The 8460-nt window shown below is 40.2% G+C and overlaps 1 long non-coding RNA gene across 1 annotated transcript; it reads left to right on the top strand.

Annotated features, from left to right (window-relative positions):
* Positions 1–3: 3 nt before the first annotated feature.
* Positions 4–8039, top strand: LOC135322150 (uncharacterized). Its single transcript, XR_010382516.1, has 2 exons — positions 4–49; positions 1235–8039. It is a non-coding gene; the product is annotated as an uncharacterized LOC135322150 (long non-coding RNA).
* The last annotated feature ends 421 nt before the right edge of the window (positions 8040–8460 follow it).

The raw sequence follows: 8460 nt of genomic DNA, 5'->3' as shown, positions 1-8460 counted from the left end.
GGGCGGGGCTAAAGGCCTCCCAAGTTCCGGGAAGAAAGCGGGGCTGAAGGTGAGTCCACGTCTAATGGAGAGGAAGAAGGGGCGGGCTGGGGAGCCAGCAAGTGTTCTGGAGGCAACACTGAAGTCAGCCCCAGGTCTTGGGATGGAAAGAGGAACAAGTCGGCCTGGAAGTGTGCAGAGAGCGTCCTCCAGGACAAGGGAGGGGAGAGGCATCAAGACTAATGTCCATTCAAGTTGTGGGGAGAAGGGCAGGGTAAAGTGGAACAAAGGTGCAAGGGTGGGGAGGTTCCCACGGTAAACCAGAGCTGGACGGAAGTTAAAGCGGTGAAAGCAGATTTTACTCAGAAAACTGTTGCAACAGGGGAAGGATGACCCCAGGGTGGAACGGAGCAGCTGAACTCAGTTCTCAAATACAACCAGAACAGGTGGGGATTTATGACCAAGGATTGGGGTGGGAGGGGGACGGCGTAGGTATTGGTTAGAAAATTAGGAAGAGGAGACATCAGGTCTGAGGGGATTCTGGCTGAATCAAACTAATACGTTTATAACTGGATGCAAGTCAGGGTGATGGGATGTCACCTGGGGGAGAGAGTGGGATGAGGGGTTTGATCAGATACCAAGAGTAGGGAACTCTTGATAAACTGATTTAGGGTTCTTGCTAAGATGGGATTCCAGGAGGAAGTACACGCATGGGCCTTACTGGGGAGAAGGTTCAGGGTAACCTGGCTAAAATTGGGTTAAGCAGAGTCATTGTCAGGGAATTGGAGTGGGCTGGACAGGATCCTCTGCCCGGTGTCCTCTTCTGTGAGCGAGGTGCCCATGTCTAGGAAACGGGAGAAGTCTGTCCCTGCCTGGGACCTGGTGTGTTCTGTTATTCCATGAACCCAGAGCACTGTCATCTTTCTTGGACGCGGACGAAATATTCTCATATCTTCCTCAGAGGCCAGCATCTGGTGTCCTCTCATCTTCCAGGTCAGGTAAATCTTGCAGATACATAATAGAGAAAGAAACTTGTCATTAGAAAAGGTCTTAAGAGTTTAGAACTGCAGAAAAGGCATTGTCGATAATTTATGAAAATGGCTGGATAGCAACAATAACTTTCATTTCAATTGCAAAGTTTAATATGCACTTTTCTTCTCTTAAAATACTCCATATGTAGTTGAACAAATATGTTTATTGAGATACTGAATTGTTGAACTATATTAACATTCTTTCCTATTCTTTCTTTAATCAGTAGTCCACTATTGGTTTAATATAAGCAATATCTGACTAAGAAGAAGATATATAAAAGTATATATTGACTAAATCACTGTGGCAGCTGGTGGCCTTCAGTCGACTGAATCATGGACCTGTGATTTGATCTCCACTCACCATTTATTCTCTTAATTCATCACACAGAGCATCTCAAAGTGTTCCATGTGAAGGGGAACACATGTTTAAAAGTCATCTGAAAAAGAAGAAAGATGTATGTTCTTGTATTTAAAACATGAGCCTCTAGGACACTTTTCAGAACTCAGAGCTTGAGAACTTCAAGTTGGAGAAGCAGGAATAACATAATCAGCATTCTGTACATTCTTAGTATCACGTTTCCCAGAAAACAGGCTTTTCGGTGTATTCATTACTGCTACACATTTGTTCTTTGCCTGTTCTTTGCAGCATCAAAGATAAGGTCAAAATTAAAATAATCCAAACTGGATGTGGGGGAAAGGCGAAGAAGCTGAGCTCTGAGCAGGAGCAGAGCCCCACCGCTCCCAGAAAGCAATCTGTTTCAAAGAGGACTGTGGGAAGTCACAGAATGCAAGACGAACCAGTCAGTCAGGTTTGGAATAATTCAGTTCATACCTTTGTACCCTGTATCCCATAAGGTGTGTTTGGCTATAGATAACTGAAAATCCAACTACTGTAAACAAACACCATTTCCTCACACAACTGAAGGTCTATAAGTAGGAGGTTCCTGGTACTGGTTAAGCTGTCCACCAGTGTCACTTAGGACCAGGCTCCTACTTTGCTTCTTGGTATCATCACTGGAGGGGTGTCTCATCCTTTGACCACTAGGATGTAGGCCAGGGACAAACCAGCCGCCTGCTTCCTGCTGGTCCTGAACAACCCATTTCAATGTTTCTCTCTGCGTTAGGAAATGGACCTTTCCCTCTCTGATGAAAATTGACCCCATCTTTCTTCTTGAGTCATTCTCTTGTTTATTCACTCCTCTCTTCAGTAACTACGGATTGATATACACATCCAAAACTAAAGAGTGTCTGTCCTTAGCAACCTTAAGTTCAGGATTTCTATGTGATCTTGTTACCACAATTGAAGTAGGAAAAACAGACCTACGAGCTATAACTGTTGGAAGAGAAAATGTAAAATGCTTTTATTAATAGAGAACATTAGACTATTTCAAAAATACTGGAAAAATTTTAAAAATCAGTAAGATTGCCATAAACCAGACAGTAAGAAATAAAGATACATAGATCAACACACACAGAATTTCCATAACCCTAACAAGTATGTTAAAAAGGAGATTCACAGTAGAATCATAAAGATGTAAAATGTCTGGGATTTATTTGTTAGGAAATGCAAGGGACTTATAGGAAGATAACTTTCTGGGAGGAACTAGAAGTAAAATTGCTTAAATGAAGATAAGTATCATGTTCGAGGATGGGAAGGCCAAGTATAAATCCCAAATCATCATTAGGCTCAATACAATCGCACGTGAAGTGACCATGGGGCTCTTTGGGAGCCTGGCCCTTGGACTTGGCTCTGTACTGTCCTTCTCAAAATGTGAGGGAAGGTACTCACTACCATTCCTCCCAAGAACAATCGAATTAGATTCAAACAAGGCGAAATGCCCCCAGGAAGTACTAGTTCAAAAAATTTCCCATAAATTCAGGCTTCAAAGTCATCAACAGCATACAGTAATAACCATAGGACTTTCTGTGTGTGTGGTGGTGGCAGGGGATGCATCTGGTAGTTCAGCAAATTTGCACAATTTTTTTTTTGAATTGAAGTATGTGGTTTGTTCCAAGCACCTGACTGAGTCAGCTAAGCAACAAGCTGCCTGACCCTGCAATATCTGATTACCTGTGCTGGCTGCTTCTAGGAGTCCCTAGATTGTGTCTCAGCATTACTAGGGGCAGAAGGTGGTTGGGAGCAAGAAGTTTGTCGTGTAAGAAGATTTTTTTGGCCACAAATAACAGAACATGCTACCATTCTTTATCTTACATTGCAGGAAACCCAGAGGCAGGGGCTTCCAGGGGTGCTTTCAGGGACTCTGCATCTCTTGACTCAGCCCTCAGTGTATTGTCTTGGTTGTTCCTAAGGCTTATATCCTCATGGTCATGGTCTCAAGTGGTTGTTGCAGTTTTAAGCATCACATGAAACCATACATTTGGCTGAAGATTCAGCGTCAGGAAATGTTTTTGTTTCCTTTGCCACTGTAACGAATTACCACAAACTTTGTGGCTTAAAACAGCACAAACTTATCGTCTCACCGCTCTAGAAGTCAGAAGTCCAAAATGGGTCTTACTGGGTTAAAATCAACACATTGGCAGGGCTGCTTTTCTTCTAGAGGCTCGAGGGGAGAATCCATTTCCTCACCTTCTCCAGCTTCCAGAGTCTTCTGCACTCCTTGGCTCGTGGCCTCCTCCTCCATCCCCAGAGCCTGCAGTGTAGCATCTTCAAATCTCTCTCTGACTCTGACCTCCTTTTCATCATCATGATGCCTTCTCTAACCCTGAGTCTTCTGCCTCTTCTTGAACAAGGATGATTGTGGACCCACCACAGTTAATCCTGGATACTGTCATGTCAAGATCTTGGACTTGATTACATCTGTAAAGCCCCCTTTGCCCTGTAAGATAACAAATTCACAGGCTCCAGGCATTAGGATGTGGGCAGTTTTGGGGAGCTACTACCCTGCCTACAACAGTGAAGGAATCAGGCCGTTCAGAAGCCTTCTTTCTTGTAGACTTTCTCTTACCCCACTGGCCAGGATTGATAGATGTGTCCATGTCCCGACTGTGACCAAAGCTGGGAAGGAGAGTGGCTGGCGTTTTCGCATCTGTAGAGGAAGCTGACCTCTCCACGATGAAGGAGGGTGGCACAGCCACAGCGGCCGGCATAGAAGTCGGCTTGGGTGAGCGCATCTGCCCCAGAAGCCTCTCCTCGAGTTGAGTCAGAAGGCCATCTGCTCACCCAAGATGATGCTGATGCTGGAAGTTTCTGGACTTCTACCAGCAGAGATCTGGAACTGAACCAAGTCTCAACATCCAGGTAGCAGCAAGGAGATGGGGTCTTGGTAGAGGGCTTGACGGTAGAGCTGGAAAGGAAAGGTGGTATGTTCCATGGAGTCTAAGGAAGAGCAAGAGCTGTCCCTTGGGTCTAGGGGGAAAATCAGCTTTTCAAAGGATTCTCATGAAAGGAGAGGGAGAGGAAGCTCTTCAGAGTCCCTGTGTGGGGTCTTTCCCCAGAACACTCCATATGCCCTTTTGAGCAGGAATGAATGAGGTTCCTCAAAATTCCAGTATCATCCTTGGGAGTAAAGACACTTCACTAGGCAGTGGTATGTCTTTAAAAACATTTTTTTTTTAAGGGGGGGAGGGTATCACTCAATTGGTAGAGTGCATGCTTAGCATACATGAGGTCCTAGGTTCAATTGCCGGTGCCTCCATTAAAAAAAAAATAACCTCTCCCTCCAATAAAATAAAATAAGATAGAGCAGGGCTTAGCAAATGTTAAAAAAATTAAACCATTTTCCTTCTAGTTTTATTAAGATATAACTGACATACAACACTTTTTAAAAATTTTTTAAATTTGGGGGGGTAGCTACTAGGTTTATTCATTTATTTACTTATTTTAATGGAGGTACTGGGAATTGAACCCAGGACCTCGTGCATGCTAAGCACACCCTCTACCACTGAGCTATACCCTCCCCACGACACTGTGTATGTTTAATGTGTACAACATGATTATTTGACTGTCATACATCATGAAATGATGATCACAATAAGTTTTGTGAAAATCCATCATCTCTTACAGATATAAAATTAAACAAATAGAAAAAAAACTTTTCCCTTGTGATGAGAACTCTTAGGATCTACTCTCTTAACTTTCATATATAGCATTCAGCAGCATTAAGTATATTTACCATCTGTACATTATTTCCCAATACTTCTCTTGTAACTAACATTTTTGCCCTTTGACTGTTTTCATACAGTTCCCCCATTCCCCGCTCTGGTAACCACAAATCTGATTTCTGTTTCTATAGATTTGTCTATTTGGTTGTTTGTTTCTGAAGTATGATTGACTTACAATAGAATACTATGTTAGTTTCTGTTATACAACATAGTGATTTGATATTTCAATATATTTCAAAATGATCACCACAAGTCTATTTACCATCTGTCACCATTCAAAGATATTACATAATTATTGACTATATTCCCCACAGTGTACATTTCATACCTGTGACCCATTTATTTTGCAACTGGAAGTTTGTACCTCTTAATCGCCCTCACCTATTTCTCTCCTCCCCCTCATGCTCCTCTCTGTCAACTACCTGCTTCTTCTCTGTGTCTATCACTCTGCTTTGTTAAGTTTGTTCATTTGTTTTAATTTTTAGATTACACATGTAAGTGAAATCATACAGTATTTGCCTTTCTCTGTCTTACATTTCCCTTAGCATAATACCCTCCAGGTCCATCCATGTTGTTGCAAATGGTAAGATTTCATTTTATGGCTGAGTAATAAAACATTGCATTCCCTGATGATTAGTGACGTTGAGCATCTTTTCATGTGCCTGTTGGCCACCTGTATGTCTTTCTTGGAAAAATATTCTGATCCTTTGCCCATTTTGAAACAGTTTTTTTTTTTTTGATGTTGAGTTTTATGATTTCTTTGTATATTTTGAATATTAAACCCTTGTTGGATATATCATTTGCAAATATTTTCTTCCATTCAGTTGGCAGCCTTTTCGATTTTTTGATAGTTTCCTTTGCTGTGCAAAAGCTTTTTAGTTTGACGTAGTCCTGTGTGTTTATTTTTGCTTTTTTTTCCCCTTGCCTGAGGAGACGTATCTTCTCCAAAAATATTACTAAAACTAATGTCATAGAGTGTACTGATTATGTTTTCCTTTACATGTTTTATGGTTTCAGGTCTTACATTTAAGTCTTTAATCCATTTTGAATTTGTTTTTATGCATGGTGTGAGAAAGTAGTTAAGTTTGAGTCTTTTGCACATAGCTGTCCAGTTTTCCCAACACTGTGTATTGAAGAGAACATCTTCTCCCCATTGTATATTCTCGCCTCCCTTGTTGTAGATTAATCGCCCATGTAAGTGTGGGTTCGTTTCTGGTCTTTCTATTCTGTTCCATTGATCTATGTGTCTGTTTTTGTGCCAGTATCATACTGTTTGGATTATTGTAGCTTTGTAGTACAGTTTGAAATGAAGAAACCTGCTCCTCCAGCTTTGTTCTTCTTTCTCAAGATAGTTTGGCTATTTGGGGTCTTTTGTGTTTCCATACGAATTTTATAATTATTTGTTCTAGGCCTGTGAAAAATGCCGTTGGTATTTTGATAGGGATTGCACTGAATCTGTATATTGCCTTGAGTAGTGTGGTTATTTTAACAATATGAATTAATGCAATTCATGAACATAATACATCTTTCCATCTGTTTGTGTCATCTTCAGTTTCTTTCCTCAGTGTCTGATAATTTTCCCAGAACAGATCTTTTACAACCTTAGATTTATTCCTAGGTGTTTTATTCTTTTTAATACAATTGTAAATGGGATTATTTTCTTAAATTCTCTTTCTGATAGTTTATTGTTAGTGTACAGAAATGCTACAAGTTTCAGCGAATTAACTGTGTATCCTTCAACTTTACAGAATTCATTGATGAGTTATAGTAGTTCTGTGTGTGGTATGTTTCTTTAATCCTGCCTGGACACTGGCTATGCCCATAGAAACATGAAGATGCAAACAACTATTTATGATACCTCTCTTAAAGTTAGTGGTAGAATGCCATTTGTGAAACATTGGTGAGTTAGTATAAAATTCTGACTTGCTTGACATGACAGGGCTATGCAAGAAAGAAACAGGTAGCATATTTTTCAGCTCTTTTCTGTGACTACCATAAAATTGTACATACACTGATCCCCATGATACTAAAAGATAAATGATCTCTGCATGACACTTCAGATTTGGTAGTTCTCTGATTCATACGTGATGTAAAATATATACACTGTTGTCATTGATAACGTCTACATTTTATTACCAATGGGAATCACTTCTCTTTTTTAATTGAAATATAGTCAGTCTACAGTGTTGTGTCAATTTCTAGTGTACAGCATAATATTTCAGTCATAGATATACATACGTATATTCTTTTTCATATTCTCTTCCATTATAGGTTACTACAAGGTATTGAACATAGTTCCCTGTGCTATACAGTAGAAACTTGTTGTTTATTTTATATATAGTAGTTAGTATCTGCAAATCTCAAACTCCTAATTTATCTTTTCCCACCTACTTCCCCTTCGTAACCATAAGTCTGTTTTCTATGTCTGTGAGTCTGTTCTATTTTGTAAAATAAGTTCATTTGTGTCTCTTTTTTTTTTTTTAAGATTTCACATATGAGTGATATAATATGGTATTTTTCTTTCTATTTCTGGCTTGCTTCACTTAGAATGACGATCTCCAGGTCCATTCGTATGGCTATAAATGGCATTTTATTTTTTATGGCTGAGTAGTAGTCCAGTGTATATATATACCATGTCATCTTTATTCAGTCAACAGATGGCATTCATTTCTATGAGGCATTGTCCATCAGGCTTAGACCTTGAGTCCCATTAAATGATGTTTCTATTGCAAATCAAGGGCATATGTAGATCATAACTGCTCATACCACGTCATCTATGACTGCCAGGAGCCACGAGTGCAAAGTTGTATTGCACTCAGGTACCTATTTATGGGTCAAAAATAACTTGTGGATTCTGCCTCCTTTGTGGTTTATCTCTGATGTCAAATAAAATGGAATTCCAACCAACATCTTTACCATATTGATTATGGTTAATAAGTTTCTCTAATCTATATGAATTTCCTGGTTTCAAATAAGGTGAAAGTCATAGTTAAAGCCTGCCAACATTGACCCCATTCATGTTCTCTAGTATGAGTCCTCTTGTGCTGGAGGAAGTGAGAATACCTTCTGAAGGCGTTTCCACGTGGTCACATGTATAGCGTTTCCCAGTATGAGTTCTCTGATAGAGCAGCAGAAGTGCTGAGCTGTGTTTAAAGCTGTTCCCACAATGACTACAACCAAAGGTGTCTCTCCAACGTGCGGGCTGTGATGTTGATTAAAGAAGAAAAGCATGAACCTTTCCCTGGATGATTACATTGTAGGGTTTCTCTCCTTGATAGATTCTTGGATGCAGAGTAAAGTAGTCACTCCTTGAAAGTACTTTCCTGAA

The sequence above is a fragment of the Camelus dromedarius genome, chromosome 9 (assembly GCF_036321535.1).
Source record: "Camelus dromedarius isolate mCamDro1 chromosome 9, mCamDro1.pat, whole genome shotgun sequence".
Lineage (NCBI taxonomy): Eukaryota > Metazoa > Chordata > Mammalia > Artiodactyla > Camelidae > Camelus > Camelus dromedarius.
The sequence above is the reverse complement of the archived record's forward strand: the minus strand, read 5'-3'. Positions and strand labels throughout refer to the sequence as shown.